Source organism: Miniopterus natalensis, chromosome 1, assembly GCF_054644295.1.
Source record: "Miniopterus natalensis isolate mMinNat1 chromosome 1, mMinNat1.hap1, whole genome shotgun sequence".
NCBI classification, from domain to species: domain Eukaryota; kingdom Metazoa; phylum Chordata; class Mammalia; order Chiroptera; family Miniopteridae; genus Miniopterus; species Miniopterus natalensis.
Genome location: NC_142081.1, coordinates 253,147 through 270,145, shown reverse-complemented (window position 1 = coordinate 270,145; position 16,999 = coordinate 253,147).

The following is a 16,999-nucleotide window of genomic DNA, read 5'->3' as shown; positions in this document are numbered from 1 at the left end:
CCCGGGCATGTGCCCCGACCGGAAATCGAACTGTGATCTCCAGGATCCTAGGTGGATGCTCAACCTCTCAGCCACGCCCAGCAGGGAAACATGTCATTTTAAATCCGTATGTAAAACATATTTAACCACAACATTCATGTTACATATCATGGTAGAATCATGTTCGATAACAACTCATAACATATTATATCACAGAGCACAGCTGGTAACGTCCTCACTGCATTTTCATGGAGATAATGTGTTCTGTAGAGTAAGAGCAGTGCAGAAATTGATGCTAGTTTTCAAATGCAGTTTAGTCTGAATTATTGATGACATTTTAGTTTCCTCACTTGTAAACTTAGAAGACTTGGGGGTGTTTGTAGCTTCTAACACGAAGATGTGAGTAATATTTTGATATTTTTTTGTATGAGACGGAGTCATGCTCCTGGAGGAAGCACTGCTGGTGGGACGGCTGAGGGGCATGTGAAGAACACGTTTAATTTCTAAGAAGCTGCGACTCGGGATGTGAGCAGGGAGAACAGGACCTGCAGGGGCTGGAGCGGGAGGGTCCCCGTCACGGCGGATGTGTCCCCTGAAACAGCAAGGTCACCTGCTCGCCTGTCGTCTGCAGGGAGAACATGAGGAATCAGAGCCCCAGGGGAAGAGCAGGACCCGGCCTGGGTGCAGCTGAGGGACCTGAGGGGAAATCCCTGCTCCCTACAGGCAGCCCCTCCGCCCTCCCTCTGGCCCTGCTCCTGGGCTGTTCTCTGGTCAGTGTGTCCTGAGGGCCCTGGTGGCCGCAGCCCCTCCTGCAGGGAGGTTGGTGTCTGACTCACACTGACCTCCCCTCCCTGTGTGTTGCATAGAAATACCCGGCCGAGTCCTCAGATTTCAGGCTGTTCATCTGCAGATACAGCGTGTTCTTGGCGTTGTCTGTGGAGATGGTGAATCGGCCGTTCACAGCGTCTGCATAGGATGTGCTACTTCCACCTGGATTAATGTACGAGACCCACTCCAGCCCCTTCCCTGGAGCCTGGCGGACCCAGCTCATGTCATAGCTACTGAAGGTGAATCCAGAGGCTGCACAGGAGAGTCTCAGAGACCCCCCAGGCTTCACCACGGCTCCCCCAGACTCCACCAGCTGCACCTCACCCTGGACACCTGCAAACACAGAGACGTCCTGGTCAGGAAACTCTCACAGGCCCACTGCTTCTCTCACTCATGTCCACTCCCACACTCAGTGTCTCTTGTTCTCCATAAATTACCTCTTAAAATAGCAACAAGGAAAACCCAGCTGAGCCCAAGCCTCATGGTCAGTGGTCGGTGTTCAGTCCTGATCAGGGAATGAGAACAGCCAGGGATCCCGGGGCTGGGCTCCTGTCCCAGAGCTGCAGGGTCAGAGCTGGGCTGGTTTTTATGAGCAGAGGGGGCCCTATTTGCATGGCTTCCTACTATACAGGGAGCTCTGGGGTTGGACACTGTCACTAAGGACATGGTCTTAGTGTGTGACATGTCTAAATGTGCATGTCTGTGAAATTATTCACCATATCTTGTCCTGTGACCTTCCCACTGCATGCAAATGCTCCGGGTGCCCTGTATCAGGACTCTGGAAAATATTGTCGTAAAATGAAAATAAGAGGCGTTTAAAATGAGAGATGCTGCCAAGGTGAGCGTGGCTCAGTGGTTGAGCCTTGTCCTAGAATCCTGTAGATCGCAGTTTAATTCCAGTTCAGGGGACAGGCCGGGATTGTGTGGTGGATCCCCAGTTGGGGGCATGCAGGAGGCTGCCGATCAATGTGGAGTCTGTCATCATTGATGTTTCTACCTTTCTCTCCCTCTCCCTTCTTCTCTCTAAAATTGATAAAGATGTGTATATATAAAAAAAGGGAGATGCATTTCAGACTCAACAGTCATGGCACAAGAGAAATCAACCCTCACAGCCACAGGAAGAATTAAAAGTGCAGGAGGCTCATGTTCAGGGGACGGGAGCTCCATCTGACACTATTTCCCTAGAAAGTGTTCAGAGGATGAATCAAGACCAGAGGGTGAACCCAGAGCCGGTGGACAAGTGCTGGGGAGAGTGGAGGGTCTGTGTGGGCCCCTGGGACACAGAAGCATGGACCATGGAGACACAGGCAGAGTCCCCGGGCCATGACCTTCAGGGGTCAGTGCTGACTGTGTAGCAGCTGCACTGCCTCATGTGCTGTGTTTCTCCTCTGGACCCTGATGGGAACCAGTTTCCTTCCCTGGGGATGGAGAAGTAGCTGCGTCATGACAGGTGTGTTTGGGTGAAGATGTGGGTAATGGTTTGTGAGCAATGAGAGTGTTGTTGCTGGAAAACCTGCTGTCTGCATGGGACCCGGGGAACCCTGTCTCCATGTCCCCACATGATGGGAGGGAACTGGAACAGGGGCCTGACTCAGGGCAACACTGGGGAAGCCACCTGGGATCACGAATGGGGGACGTAACCCAGACTGAGGACACACCACCCACGGTTCCTGCTCCATTCGCCTCTGACTCTCCTTGTTGTGTGATGGGTTCAAGTTTCCTCTCCTCACTTTCCTCTGAAATAGCCCCACACGTTCCCTAGAGTCATGAGACACTGTGGGGAGTGTGCAGGGCACCAGCCCCGTGTGTGCTGACCTCCTACCTCCCATCTCTCCTGGGCTCACTCTCTAGTTCTGTGAATCTCCTGGTGCCGTCTCCAGGGTTTTCTATATAGAAGGTCATGTCGTCTGCATACAGATGGGAAGTGATATTTTGTTCTGCTCCTCTCTGATTTAGACACTTTCTATTCTACTTCTTTAAAATCTAATTATTCTGACAACGATGTGCAGTTTCTGGAATAGAAGCAGTTACTGGGGTGCCCTTGTGTTGCTCTTCATGTTACAAGAATTGCTTTGAAATTTTCTCTGTGGAGCACAATGCTAACTGTTTTCTTTTCCAATGTACCATTTACTATACGGAGGTTCCTCACTTCTCTATGTAACACATTGAGACTTTTGATCATAAGGAGGTTTTAATATAGTCCTTTGCCATTTGTTTATATGCCGATACAGTTAGTCCTTCATGCTGGGGATGAGCTGTGGCAATTTACTGGTTCCAGGGGCTGCACCGTCCTAGCCTTCCAGAGGATGACGCACTGATCATGGTGAATGACCCGCCAAAGGCCTGTTGAGTTTCCTAATATCACTGAGGATTTTTGCATTTATGCTCATCGGAGACATGACCTTTCATTTTTTGATTGCTCTTGTTTGGCTTTGGTAGGAGTGTAGTGGTCACCTCAATAAAATAATTCGAAAGACTTTTGTCTTCTTGAAAGTCTTGGACATGTTTGAGAAGAACCGACTGAGACTATACTATTTGTTTTGGGAAATTTTGCTAGAATTTACCCTTGTATCCACTTGAACATGGGCTTTTCTTGTTGACAGGTTTAGATTAATACTTCAATTATTTATTCATTTTTTAACTTTTTATAATTTTTATTTTTGTTTAAAGTATTACAGATGTCCTTTTTCTCGGCAATGACCCATTCCCCCCCCCCCCGTTCCTTCCCCCTCCCCAGTCACTCTCCCCACCATCGTCCATGATTTTGGGTTGTGCATATATGCACATAAATTCTTTGGTTATTCTCTCCCCCTCCACCCACCCGCCCTCCTCCATCCCTCTGACATTCATCAGTCTCATCTATGCTTCCATGTCATTGAATCAATTCTGTTCATCAGTTTATTAAGTTCTTCAGATTCCACATATAAGCGAGATCATGTGATGTTTGTCTTTCTCTGCCTGGCTTATTTCACTCAGCATAATACTCTCCAGGTCCCTCCACACTGTCCCAAAGGGTACGAGCTTTTTCTTCTTTACAGCTGCATAGTATTCCATGGTGTGAATGTCCCACAGCTTTTTACCCACTCATCTACTGCTGGGCACTTGGGCTGTTTCCAGATCTTAGCTATTGTAAACTGCGCTGCTATGAACATCGGGGTACAGATATCCTTTCTGATGAATGTTTCAGGATTCTTAGGATACATTCCCAGGAGTGGAATCACTGGGTCAAACAGCAGCTCCATTTCTAATTTTTTGAGGAACCTCCATACTGTTTTCCACAGTGGCTGCTCCAGTCTGCATTCCCACCAGCAGTGCACAGGGTTCCCCTTTCTCCACACCCTCGCCAGCACATGTTGTTTGTTGACTTGTTGATGGAGCCATTCTGACAGGTGTGAGGTGATACCTCATTGTGGTTTTAATTTGCATCTCTGATGATTAGCGACGTCGAGCATTTTCTCATGTGTCCCTTGGCCTTTGGTATGTCCTCTTTTGAGAAGTGTCTATTCAGGTCCTTTGCCCATTTCTTAATTGGGTTGTTTGTCTTCCTCTTGCTGAGTGCTGTGAGTTCTTTGTACGCTTTGGAAATTAGCCCCTTATCAGATTCATCCTTGGCAAATATGTTTTCCCAGACCCTGGGGTTCCTTTGTATTTTGAGGCTGTTTTCCTTTGCTGTGCAGAAGCTTTTTAGTTTGATGTAGTCCCATATGTTTATTTTTTCCTTTGTTTCTCTTGCCCTAGGAGATGTATCAGTGAAAATTCCACTACGTGGGATGTCTGTGACTTTACTGCCGATGTTTTCTTCCAGGATTTTTATGGTTTCCTGACTTACATTTAAGTCTTTTATCCATTTTCAGTTTATTTCTGTGTATGGTGAAAGTTGGTGGTCTAGTTTCATTCTTTTGCATGTATCTGTCCAATTTTCCCAGCACCACTTATTGAAGAGACTGTCTTTACTCCATTGGATACTCTTGCCTCCTTTGTCAAATATTAACTGACCATAATGGCCTGGGTCTATTTCTGGGGTCTCTGTTCTGTTCCATTGATCTATAAGCCTGTTGTTGTACCAATACCAGGCCGTTTTGATTACAGTGCCTTTGTAATACAGTTTGAAGTCTGGTAATGTGATCCTTCCCACTCTGTTCTTTTTTCTGAAGATGGCTGCATCTATTCGGGGTCTTTTTTGGTTCCATATAAATTTTCCAAATGCTTGTTCTCGGTCTGTGAAATATGCTGTTGGTATTTTCATAGGAATTGCATTAAATTTATAAATTGCTTTGGGTAGTGTAGACATTTTAATGATATTAATTCTTCCAGTCCACGAGCATGGCATCTTCTTCCACTTGTTTAAATCTTTCTCTATTTCTTTTTTCAGTGTCACATAGTTTTCTGAGTACAGGTCCTTCACATCCTTGGTTAAGTTTATTCCTAGGTATCTTATTTTTTTTTCCGTTGAGATGGTAAATGGTATTGTTTTTTTAGTTTCTCTCTCTGAAAGTTCATTGTTGGTGTATAAGAATGCCACTGGTTTCCAGATGTTGATTTTGTATCCAGCTACCTTGCCAAATTCGTTTATCAAATCTAGTAGTACTTTGATGGAGTCTCTAGGGTTTCCTATGTACAGTATCATGTTATCTGCAAATAATGACAGTTTTACTTCCTCCTTTCTAATTTGGATCCTTTTATGTTTTCTTCCTGTCTGATGTCTGTGGCAAGGACTTCCAGTACTATGTTGAATAAGAGGGTGAAAGTGGACATCTCTGTCTTGTTCCGGTTTTTAATGGAAATGGTTTTAGTTTTTGCCCATTGAGTATGATGGTGGCTGTAGGTCTGTCATATATGGCCTTCATTATATTGAGGTAAGATCCCTCTATTCCCACTTTGCTGATAGTTTCTATCAGAAATGGGTGCCGGCTTTTGTCGAATGCTTTTTCTGCGTCTAGTGATATGATCATATGATTTTTGTCCTTCATTTTGTTTATGAGATGTATCACATTTATTGATTTGCAGATGTTGTACCAGCCTTGCATCCCTGGAATAAATCCCACTTGGTCATGATGTAGGATCTTTTTAATGTATTGCTGGATCCGGTTTGCTAGTATTTTAGTGATATTTTAGCATCTATGTTCATCAGGGATATTGGCCTTTAATTTTCTTTCTTTGTAGTGTCTTTATCTGGTTTTGAGATTAGGGTGATGCTGGCCTCCTAAAAAGAGTTTGGGAGTTTTCCCTCCTCTTGAATTTTCTGGAATAGTTTGAATAGAATAGGTGTTAATTCTTCTTTGAATGTTTGGTAGAACTCGCCTGTAAATCCATCTGGTCCAGGACTTTTGTTTGCTGGGAGTTTTTTGATTACTGCTTCAATTTCATTAGTTGTTATTGGCCTATTCAGGTTTTCTGCCTCTTCTTGATTCAGCTTTGGAAGTTTGGATGCTTCTAGGAATTTGTCCATTTCCCCCATGTTGTCTAATCTGTTGGCATATAGTTGCTCATAATATTTTCTTACAATCCTTAGTATTTCTGTTGGGTCAGTTGTTATATTGCCTCTTTCATTTCTGATTTTATTTATTCGGGTCCTCTCTCTTTGTTTCTTAGTGAGTCTGGCTAAAGGTGCATCAATCTTATTTATCTTTTCAAAGAACCAGCTCTTGGTTTCATTGATTTTTTGTATTGTGTTTTTAGTCTCTGTGTCATTAATTTCTGCTCTGATTTTTATTATTTCCTTCCTTCTGCTTCCTTGGGGCTTTTCTTGCTGTTCTCATTCTAGTTCTTTTAGTTGTTGTGTTAGGTGGTTCATTAGATCTTTTTCTTGTTTTTGAGATAGGCCTGTAATGCTATGAATTTTCCCCTCAGGACTGCTTTCGCTGTGTCCCATAGGTTTTGGGTTGTTGTCTGTTCATTTTCGTTGCTTTCCATGAAGTGTTTGATTTCTTCCTTGATCTCCTTGGTAACCCATTCATTGTTTAATAACATGCTATTTAGCCTCCATGTGCTTGAATATTTTTGAGTTTTTTTATAGTGGTTGATTTCTAGCTTCACTGCATTGTGATCTGAGAAGATGCTTGATATGATTTCAATCTTCTCATATTTGTAGAGATTTGCCTTGTGCCCTAACATGTGGTCTAGTTTTGAGAATGTTCCATGTGCACTTGAGAAGAATGTGTATTCTGCTGCTTTTGGGTGAAATGTTCTGTAAATGTCAATTAAATCCATTAGGTCTAGAGTTTCATTTAAGGTCTGCGTTTCCCTGTTGATTTTTTGTCTTGATGATCTGTCCAATGCTGACAGTGGGTTATTAAAGTCCCCCACTATGATTGTGTTGCTGTCAATCTCCCCTTTAAAGTCCTCCAAGGAATTTTTTATATATTTAGGTGCTCCTGTATTGGGTGCATAAATGTTTATAAGGGTTATTTCCTCCTGATGGATTGATCCCTTTAGTAATATGTAGTGACCATCTTTGTCTCTCGTTATGGTCTTTATTTTGAAGTCTGTTTTGTCTGAAATAAGAATTGTTACTCTGGCTTTCTTTTCCTTTGCATTTGCATGGAATATTTTACTCCATCCCTTCACTTTTAGCCTGTGTGAGTTTTTGCTCTCAGGTGGGTCTCTTTTAGACAGCATATATTTGGGTCCTGTTTTCTTATCCATTCAGCTACCCTATGCCTTTTGATTGGACAATTTATTCCATTTACATTTAAGGTTACTATTGATATCAACTTATTTACTGCCATTTCCCCCCTTTATGCTGATGTACCTTTCTCTCACTATTCCTTCTTTTTTCTTAGAGCAGTCCTTTTAGCATTTCTTGCAATGCTGGTTTAGTGGAACTGAACTCCTTTAGCCTTTTTTTTTGTCGGGGAAGTTTTTTATTTCACCTTCAGATTTCAATGATAGCCTTGCTGGATAAAGCAGTGTTGGTTGCATGTTCTTGCTTTTCATTACTTGCAGAACTTCATGCCACTCCCTTCTGGCCTGAAGAGTCTCTGTTGAGAAATCAGCTGTCAGCCTTATGGGGGTTCCCTTGTAGGTCACTGCTTGTCTCTCTCTTGCAGCCCTTAATATTCTCTCTTTGTCCTTGACATTTTAATTACTATGTGTCTTGGAGTGGGTCTCTTTGGATCCCTCTTGTTTGGAACCCTCTGTGCTTCCTGAACTTGTGTGGCTTTCTCCTTCACCAGCCTAGGGAAGTTTTCTATAATTATTTCCTCCACCAAGTTCTCTATCCCTTGTTCTCTTTCCTCCCCCTCTGGCACTCCTATAACGCGAATGTTGTTTCACTTCATGTTGTCCCAAAGTTCCGTTAGACTGTCCTCATGTTTTTTAAGTGTTTTTTCTTTTTGCTGCTCTGATTGTGTGGTTTTTTCTACCTTGTCTTCTAAGTCACTTATTCTATCTTCTGCTTCATTGAGCCTGCTTTTAATTCCTTCCAGTGCATTCTGGAAATCAGATACAGCATTCTTGATCTCTGTCTGAGTTTTATTTATGGTATGTATCTCCTTTTTCATATTTTCACTAAGGTCCTTGATCTTATCATCTAGAGTCTTCTTAAGTTCCTTGACCATCTTCATCCATACTCTGAACTCCATTTCTGATAGCTTGCTTAACTCCATCTCATCAAAGTCTTTTTCTGCTGATGTTTCCTTGTCTTTAATTTGGGGGTTGTTTCTTTGTCTCCCCATTTTGGTAGGTCTTAATATTTGTATCTATATATTAGATATATTTGCTGACCCCAGCCTTGTGGAATGGGATTTTGTCTTGTGGGTCTAGTGGGGCCCAGAGGTGTGTTTTCCTTATACCTCTGAGCTCTTTGCTCTAGTCTTGGTCCTCTTGTAGGTGCCCCTTTTGTGGTTTCTTTATGTTCTCCTGTTGTGGTTGGGTCTAGATTGTTGTTGATCAGTCATTGGGAGGACCCTTCTCTCCGGTTGGCTAACTGTGTCACAGCCCCCACCTCGACGTGTAAGCTGTTGTACAGGTACTGGCAAGGCAGGCCAATGCACAACTAAAATTCCAGGAAACAGGAGGTATTTTACAAAATATCTTGACAATGACAATGAAAATAACTCACTTGAAAATAGAACTGGGAGAGTGAAGGGAGAAATCAACACACCCACCCCCGTACACATACATACAGAGAGAAAAAAAGAAAAAGAAAAAAAAAGGTGCTTAAGAAAAACAAAAACAAAAACAAAACCAGAAAAGTAATGCTTAGAGAGAGAGAGAGAGATGTATATCGTTGTTGATACTGGTGAAAATTTAGAAACTAATAATAAACTAAAATGTAAAAAATAGAGAAGCTACTGGGAGGTAATAGAAGCAGAGAAAATATTCTGAAAGAAGGGGCAGCAAAGAATTAAGAGAGAGAATAGAAATAGGATAGTAGTTGAAAATGAGAAAACAAAAATACAATAAAGAGAATAGGAGAAACTAACAATCAGACAGGAAGACAGAAGGGAGCCTAATGAAAGAATGAAAGAAAAGTAGGAAAAGAAAAAAGAAACAGAAGAAAAACGTTATGCCAATGGATTGAGAGGAGAAAGAGAGATAAAGCCGGGCAGGGAGGGAGTCCAGTAAGAGATCTGGGGGAAACTATAGAGGGAAGCAGTAAACTTGGATATAATGATAAAGTCCCAGTCGTTGAGCAGGGATATCAAGAAAGTCATGATATTGGAAGCAAGGATACAAGAAAATAAAGCAACTATTCAAAACAGAACTGAAAAAAAAGCAAAGCAAAACAAAATTCGGACTCCGTGATGTGTCTTTAGGGCTCCCCACTTGCACTACGTCCACTTAGGTGTGTTTCTCTGGTTTTTTCAAGCTGGTTGTGTAGGATTTTAGGATTAAATCGAGTCCGTGGCCGGGAGCGGGGTCCTTCTGCCGCTTCTCACAGTGCCGCCATCTTCCGACTCAATACTTCAATTATTTAAATAAATTTGAACCCATCTAGGAATGTCAGGGGCAAATTCTTAATTTAAACACCAAATTATGGACTGAGAAATACAACTGTTGATCTTCACAGGGTAATTGTAATTCCCACATACACACACCTGGACTGAGCAGTGACCCCCTAACAGGTGTCCTAAGTCTGCACCCCTCAGGTCGACCTGAGCAACATGAATTGACTTGGGAGCAGCTAGAGGTCCCCACCCAGAGAAAGACCTGCTTCTGTGAACTGCAGCCAGGGGCTGGTCTCTGCAGGCTCTGAGGTGGGCAGGGCCAGCTCCTACCTGAGACTCAGCAAATGCATGTCTGTTCTTCCCCCTGAAGGTGGAGGGATTTTCTGAAGAGGGGACAAAGTTATTCCCTCAAGATTTCTGGGCATGGAGGGAACCTGTTGGATATGGGAACAAGTATTCTTAGCACATTTAACAATTCCTCCTGTGAGAGGCAACACAGCCAGGACACCCACAGAGTTAAGGCACAATGTATTTGGGGCCAGGGAGGAAATTACAGTTGCTAGCAAACCACATGCTTATTTTATAAACCATTTAAGAGAATGAACTAAATCACACTTTCTTACAGAGATTTCACAAAATGACTTAGTCTTCAGAATGCACCTCCCTGGCCTCCATCTCCAGGGAGCACAGAGAACATGTCTCAGCTGCGGGCCTCTGAATTCCAAGGTGGTTTGTGCTGCAGACACAGCTGTGCCCAACCCACAGACCATGGTTGAGCTCGGCAGTGACACTAAGACAGGGCCACGGCTGGGAGACACAGGCATTACCTGAAGGAAACACAGAGTGAACAAATCTGTGACCCATTTGTTGGGAGGTCCTGAAGTGCAGGGAGCTTTAGGCAAGTCCCACTTTTCATGGACAGACATTGATTGTGGGCTGACCTTTTCCCCAGGCTCACCAACTCCTCTGCAATTTTCTTCCACCACAAGTGATACACTCCTTTTCTGCACGTGAGAATGTTTCTACTAAACATTCTAAATAAATACTTTAAATGCAGACCCATTGGGGGTAGGCACAGAGGCACAGGCCTGGGAACTCTATAGAGACTGTTGTGTGGAGATGAAGCCCTGAGCCCTGGGAGGAAACAGCCAGAAACTCCACCTGCAGCTGCTCCTGAAGCTGAGACAGAGTCTGAGGCCGTGAGCGCCCCCTGGTGTCCTGAGGGCCCCCAGCAGCCCAGCCTCCTGTCTCCTGCAGGGAGGTTGGTGTGTGGCTCACACTGACCTCCCCTCACTGTGTCTCTCGCACAGAAATACACGGCCGAGTCCTCAGATTTCAGGTTGGTCATTTTAAGAGAGACTGTGCTGGTAGGGTTGTCCCTTGAGATTGTGAATCTTCCTTGGACTGATGGCGCATACCACTGGGTGGTTCCACTGGGTTGACTCACTCCTGCCACCCACTCCAGCCCCTTCCCTGTAGCCTGGCGGACCCAGTTCATGTTGTAGTTTGTGAAGGTGAATCCAGAGGCTTTGCAGGAGAGGCTCAGAGACCCCCCGGGCTGCACCAAGCCTCCCCCAGACTCCACCAGCTGGACTTGGCTCAGGCCACCTGCAAACACAGAGATACAGACTCAAAACTGCCCGTGTGGCCCAGTCCCCCTGAGCCTCCTGCACAGAGACGCACCTTGGACAGTGATGAGAAGGGCAGCCCAGGTGAGTGCAGACCCCATGGTGTGGACACGGAGGAGGGGCTCACAGGTGAGGGCTCCTGTCCAGGACCTGCAGGGACAGGAGCTGGGCAGCTTTTCATGGGCAGGGGAGGGGCCACATTTGCATGACTTTCCCTGGGACTTGTCTGAGCTGCCAGCAGGGCTCCTCCCTCCCCGTCTTAAATCTGGGATCGCAGGTGGACAACGATGCCTGGGCCAGGGCTCAGGGGCACAGAGCTGGTCTGATCTTAACAGTCGCTTGTCTGTGATTTGTGAGAGACACAATCCTCCAGCATGGAAGGTGGGATTTTAAGGTTCTCCTGTGAAGGTTACACCAAAAATCCCCCAGGAGACGTCCTGGGACAGGTCTGTGGGGATGTCAGTGCCCCTCGTGGCCGCTGTGAGCCCCAAGTCTGACGCTCTGGTGTCTGAACCAGCTTCCTGAGACAAGGCAGGTGTGTCTGCCACAGGGATGTCATTCCTGGAGGTCTGACACGGTGGCAGCCCCAGTCCTGCCTCCTGCACACTGGAGATTCTCTGCACGGACAGGCTGGCCTCAGGGCTCCCACCTGGAGTCAGGAGGAGCATAACCATCCTCAGTGCCAGGGCCCTAGAGCCAGGTCCTCAGCCTGCAGGCAGGAGGAGCCTTCCCCCGCCCTCTTTTCTCAGTCTAGTGTTGTCAGAGATGTCGGGGATCAGAGGGAGGTTACTGACCATGGTTCCCAGCTTAGATTTTCCCACAGGAAAGGGAACTTCAACCCTGACAGGAGACCCTCCCTCCCAGCCTCTCCCTGTCCTTTCCCTGAGGACGGTCACTGTGCTCAGACGTGCTGGGCTCTCCCCAGAACATTCCTGTCCTTAATGGAATGAACACATTCTCCCATCCGACACATAATACGGAAACGCACTCTCTGCGCAGGCTTGTCATTTAATCTCCTTCATGGGACACTTGGTGTCACAAATGTTTTTACTTTTATTCAAGTTCAATTCATCACTATTTTCTTCCATGGGTCATATTTTGGGTGTTTGTACAGCAACCACCTGAGAAAATTCTGAACCCCCACTGTCCAGGCTGATTTTCTGCAGCAGTCGCAGGGACTGGAGCAGGTTCTGGGACCAGAGTAGAGGCTTCTGGGAAACTCCCCATCGATCTGACATGACTTTGGAGCTGGGTGAGGGGAGAATGCTGGACTTTTTTGAGTCACACGACAGAAATATGCCTGATTCTCATGGACAGAGTGTTACTGGACCTATGGGTTTAGAGCCTCTTCAAGTCAAGACCCAGAAGGAAGCCCATGGTAGGATGGAGACAGCTTATATCATCCCAGGAAATCCCTGAGTAATTCTGAACAGGAGCCGCTTAGAAATAGAGACGTTACCGATGCTGCAGGCAGGGAACCAGAGACATAAGGAACCTGTCATTGCAAACTGGTGGGAAGGGGATCCCCTGTTACCTACAGGCACATCCTCACAGTGTGTCTGTCTATAAGGTGCCAACTCGAGTGGTCCAGGGGATCAGCACTTTGACACTTAGGGGTCATTACTCACATGGTCTCTCCATGGGTTACCCAGCTGCATAATTCTATGGGGTCCCTTTTATGAATATCTCAACTCTTAGAGGGAATAGGGGACAGCCCTCTCTGGATGAGCCATGCTGATGGTGTGTCTGTAAGATGGGCCTTCATTTCATTGACCAGGGCCCCTGCCTCAGTCCATCACCGTCATCACCATCATCATCATCATCATCATCATCACCACCATCATCACCATCATCACCATCATCATCACCATCATCATCACCATCAACACCACTTGCTTTCTGGGTGTTAAGGGGCATAAGTAGTCAGGCCCTATCTCTTGATGGGTGACACTGACAAGTCAGGGTTCATTCCTCTCGCTTTCCCTGCACACGTGTGAAATCTGAAGAGAAAGTGGGGAGACCCTTTGTGTCCTGCAGGTGGGACCTTAAAACCACACAAACCCCTCCTGTAAGCAGGACCCTCTCTGTCCCTTCTCCTGACCCACAGTGAAAACCAGAACCAGTGTCCTCCCCTGGCTGATCCAACCATTTCCGACCTGCTGAGCAGCCTGTACTCTCTCAGCAGCACCCCCATCAACTGACAAACCTTTGACTCATCCCTCTGTGTGTGTGACGTCATCAGCCTAGACAACCATTCCCATTAGGGTGGGTCCCTCGGCCTCTGGCTGGTGTCACCTACTCTTGCTGGTGTGAGCCTGGGGTCAAGTCAATGACCATCATCAACTCCATGCTCTTTGTTCTCTAGCTTTGGGCTCACATGCCTCTAGTGCCCGCTGTCCAGCCCCCACGTGTCCAGCTGCTGGCTGAGACCCTGAGGTGTGCAGAGCTGAGCTGCTCTATGGAGTCAGCAGAGCCCCCTGTTGGATTTAGGTGACGATGGTCAGAAGGTTTGATGACTAATTGTCATTTGAGTCCAATAGTGTCTGAAAGAGACTCACTGCCTGTTGTCCATGTGAGAAAGTCGTCTCTGTTTACAACAGACTTCTCTAACTGAGAGACCTCAGAGGAAAGTGCAGAATCAAGAATCCACAGAGGTTCCTGACGGAAACAGTGACCTGAAGAGGAAACCACCCAGAAAACAGCCCAAACTTCCCCCTGCACCTGCTCCTGGGAGGGTCCTTGTGTTCAGGGCCCCTGAGAACCCTGGTGACCACAGTCACTCTGGCAGGGAGGATTGTGTCTGGCTCACACCAACCTCCCCTCACTGTGTGTCTGTACAGAAATACACGGCTTAGTCTTCGGCTCTCAGGCTGTTCATTTGCAGATACAGCGTGTTCTTGGCATTGTCTCTGGAGATGGTGAATCGGCCCTTCACAGACTCTGCATAGGATGTGCTACTTCCTTCAGGATTAATGCTTGACACCCACTCCAGCCCCTTCCCTGGAATCTGGCGGACCCAGTGCATGTTATAGCTACTGAAGGTGAATCCAGAGGCTGCACAGGAGAGTCTCAGAGACCCCCCAGGTTTCACCACGCCTCCCCCAGACTCCACCAGCTGCACCTCACCCTGGACACCTGCAAACACAAAGACGTCCTGGTCAGGAAACTCTCACATGTCCACTCTTTCTCTCACTCATGTCCACTCCCACTCTCAGTGTCTCTTGTTCTCCATAAATTACCTCTTAAAATAGCAACAAGGAAAACCCAGCTGAGCCCAAGCCCCATGGTGAGTGGTCTCTGTTCAGTCCTGATCAGGGAATGAGAACAGCTGTGGATCCCAGGGCTTGGCTCCTGTCCCAGAGCTGCAGGGTCGGGGCTGGGCTTGTTTTTATGACCAGAGGGGCCCTATTTGCATGTCACCCTGCTAAGTAGAGAGCTCAGAGGTGAACCTCCAGATAAGTCAATGTCTCAGTGCAGGTGATAGTTTTCTTGGGCATTTGGTTGCCTTGGTAGGTTTTCACCCGCTAAATACAGAATTATAGGAGGTTTGGGGTCTGTTGATGAGACCACATCTGGTAACAGTGACACAGTCTCAAGCCTCTGATCTTCACACTGGCTCCCATTGCTTCCCTGAAACTGCTCCTGACACAGCTGCACCTGCCCCGGAGGGAGCAGAACCCCTTGGAAATAATGAGCCTCAATGAGCCCCTGTATTCCTGTGTTACCCACACTTCAGGGCTGTATCCATCTGTGGCCCCAGAGTCCTCACGACAATGGAGAAGTTTGTGCATCACCTGTGAGGTGGTCCTAGGTCAGCTAAGGTGAGTCAGGTTTACTGAGATCTGGGAGGTACAACTGAAGCCTCTTTTGGGCCCAAAAGTCTATCAAGTTGCACAAGAAATCTGAGGGATGCAGGGAACCTGAGTGACACAGGATGACAGGACCCCTTCTCTTGATACCACTGTCCACCTCCTGTCCCTCAAAAATTCCCAAGTTCACTGGCCTAGGAAGCCCTCCCCTGGGATCTCATGTCAGGAATCAGACAACATTCTATTGGGGATTAGTTAAAACATTCACTAGCCATTAGCAAGAGCACACCCATGAGTAACAGGGTCTGAGCTGGTCAGGAGTGACCTCTCCCTCTCCCTCTCCCTGGGAGGTGGTGCCTGAATTAGGTGGCTTCCCTTTCAATGGCTGGAGGGGAGCCCATGGTGGGTCCATGGTGACAGGTGGGTATCCTGTCAGATCCCCATCAGCTGAGGTCCTGGAGGGAGGAGGTGGGTGAGCTTCTGGGGCCAAACCCCAGGAAGCCCAGGTATGAACAGAGATGGCACAGGAGACACAAGAGCAACATTGGATGGACCACTTCTGGTCCCTGAGCTCTGACCTTCACCTCTGACCCGGGACAGCAGCCTTCCTTGCTTGGGGCTGAGGCTCAGTCTGAATATTAATGCATTAAATTATACTTTAGAGTGTTAATTACTTGAGAATATTGCCAGTATGTTTAGTTAGATTAGGCTCGTAGAAAATTTAACATGAGATATAATCAAATAGAAATGATCACAGAAAAGGGCGTGATAGAGATGCACAGGGGAGGTTCCTGAGAGAGCTACCGGAGGGAATTAAGTCCAGAGGTTGCACGTGGTCAGTGGGGACAAGGCTGTCAGGAGGGTGTGCAGAGGGGACAGAGCAGAGGGGGAACCATCTCTGGTTGCCCCTGCTCTACACAGGGACCCTACGAACCCTCACTCCCTGACACAACACACCCTAAGCCAGTTCCTTGTCCTGCTCTCTGAGGTCATTTCTCCTGGTTGATGGGCCTGCCGGGACCGCCTGAGTCTTCAATTATGCTGGAGCTGAGGGTCCTCTGGTCCCCTGGTGACTGTGGCATCATCACACTCATCTTCTGAAGCCACTATGGGTGGGAGGCCCTCCTGCTGTGCAGAGAGCCCAGGGCATTGTCACTGTGTGCAGGGAGCTGGGATAATGACCACCAAGCCTGTCAATTTCTGCGAGACTGACCAGCTGTTTGGTGCTGAGTCTTCTGTTCTGTGTCCCGACCAGGACTCTGGACAAGATCCAGGAGCAAATGTCAGAAGCAGAGGAAGCTGCTGAGTCGACAGGGACCGAGGACTTCACCTCCCCTGCTCCTGCTCCTGGGCTGGGTGCTCTGATCTCTGTCCCCTGAGCGCCCCCTGGTGTCCTCAAACCTCTTGCACCCCGGCCCCCTCACTCCCTCAGGGAGGCTTGTGTCTGGCTCACACTGACCTCCCCTCACTGTGTCCCTCCCACAGTATTACAGGGGAAGGTAGGGCCCCTTGTAGTTGTCCCCGAGACTCCGCACACCACCTTCGAGTTTCTGGTTTTTTTCTTCTTGCTGTTCTGGGTGGTGTTTTCTGGTTCCTCATGTTCCAAATTGCTGATGGGATTCAGAGTGTCCTCTACTCTGCTCTCGATTCCCGTAAATGATTCTTCCTCTCAGTCCTGTGGCCTTCCCTTCTGACCGGTGCTTTATTATGTGACCGATGGTCTCACTAGTTTCCTTAATGGTCTCACTGAGGTCCCGGAGCATCCTTATAACCACTGTTCTGAACTCTCTCCAGGGCTTGCTTGGCTCTATTTCATATAGTTCCTCTTCTGGAGATTTCTTCTGTTCTTTACTTTGTGACATGT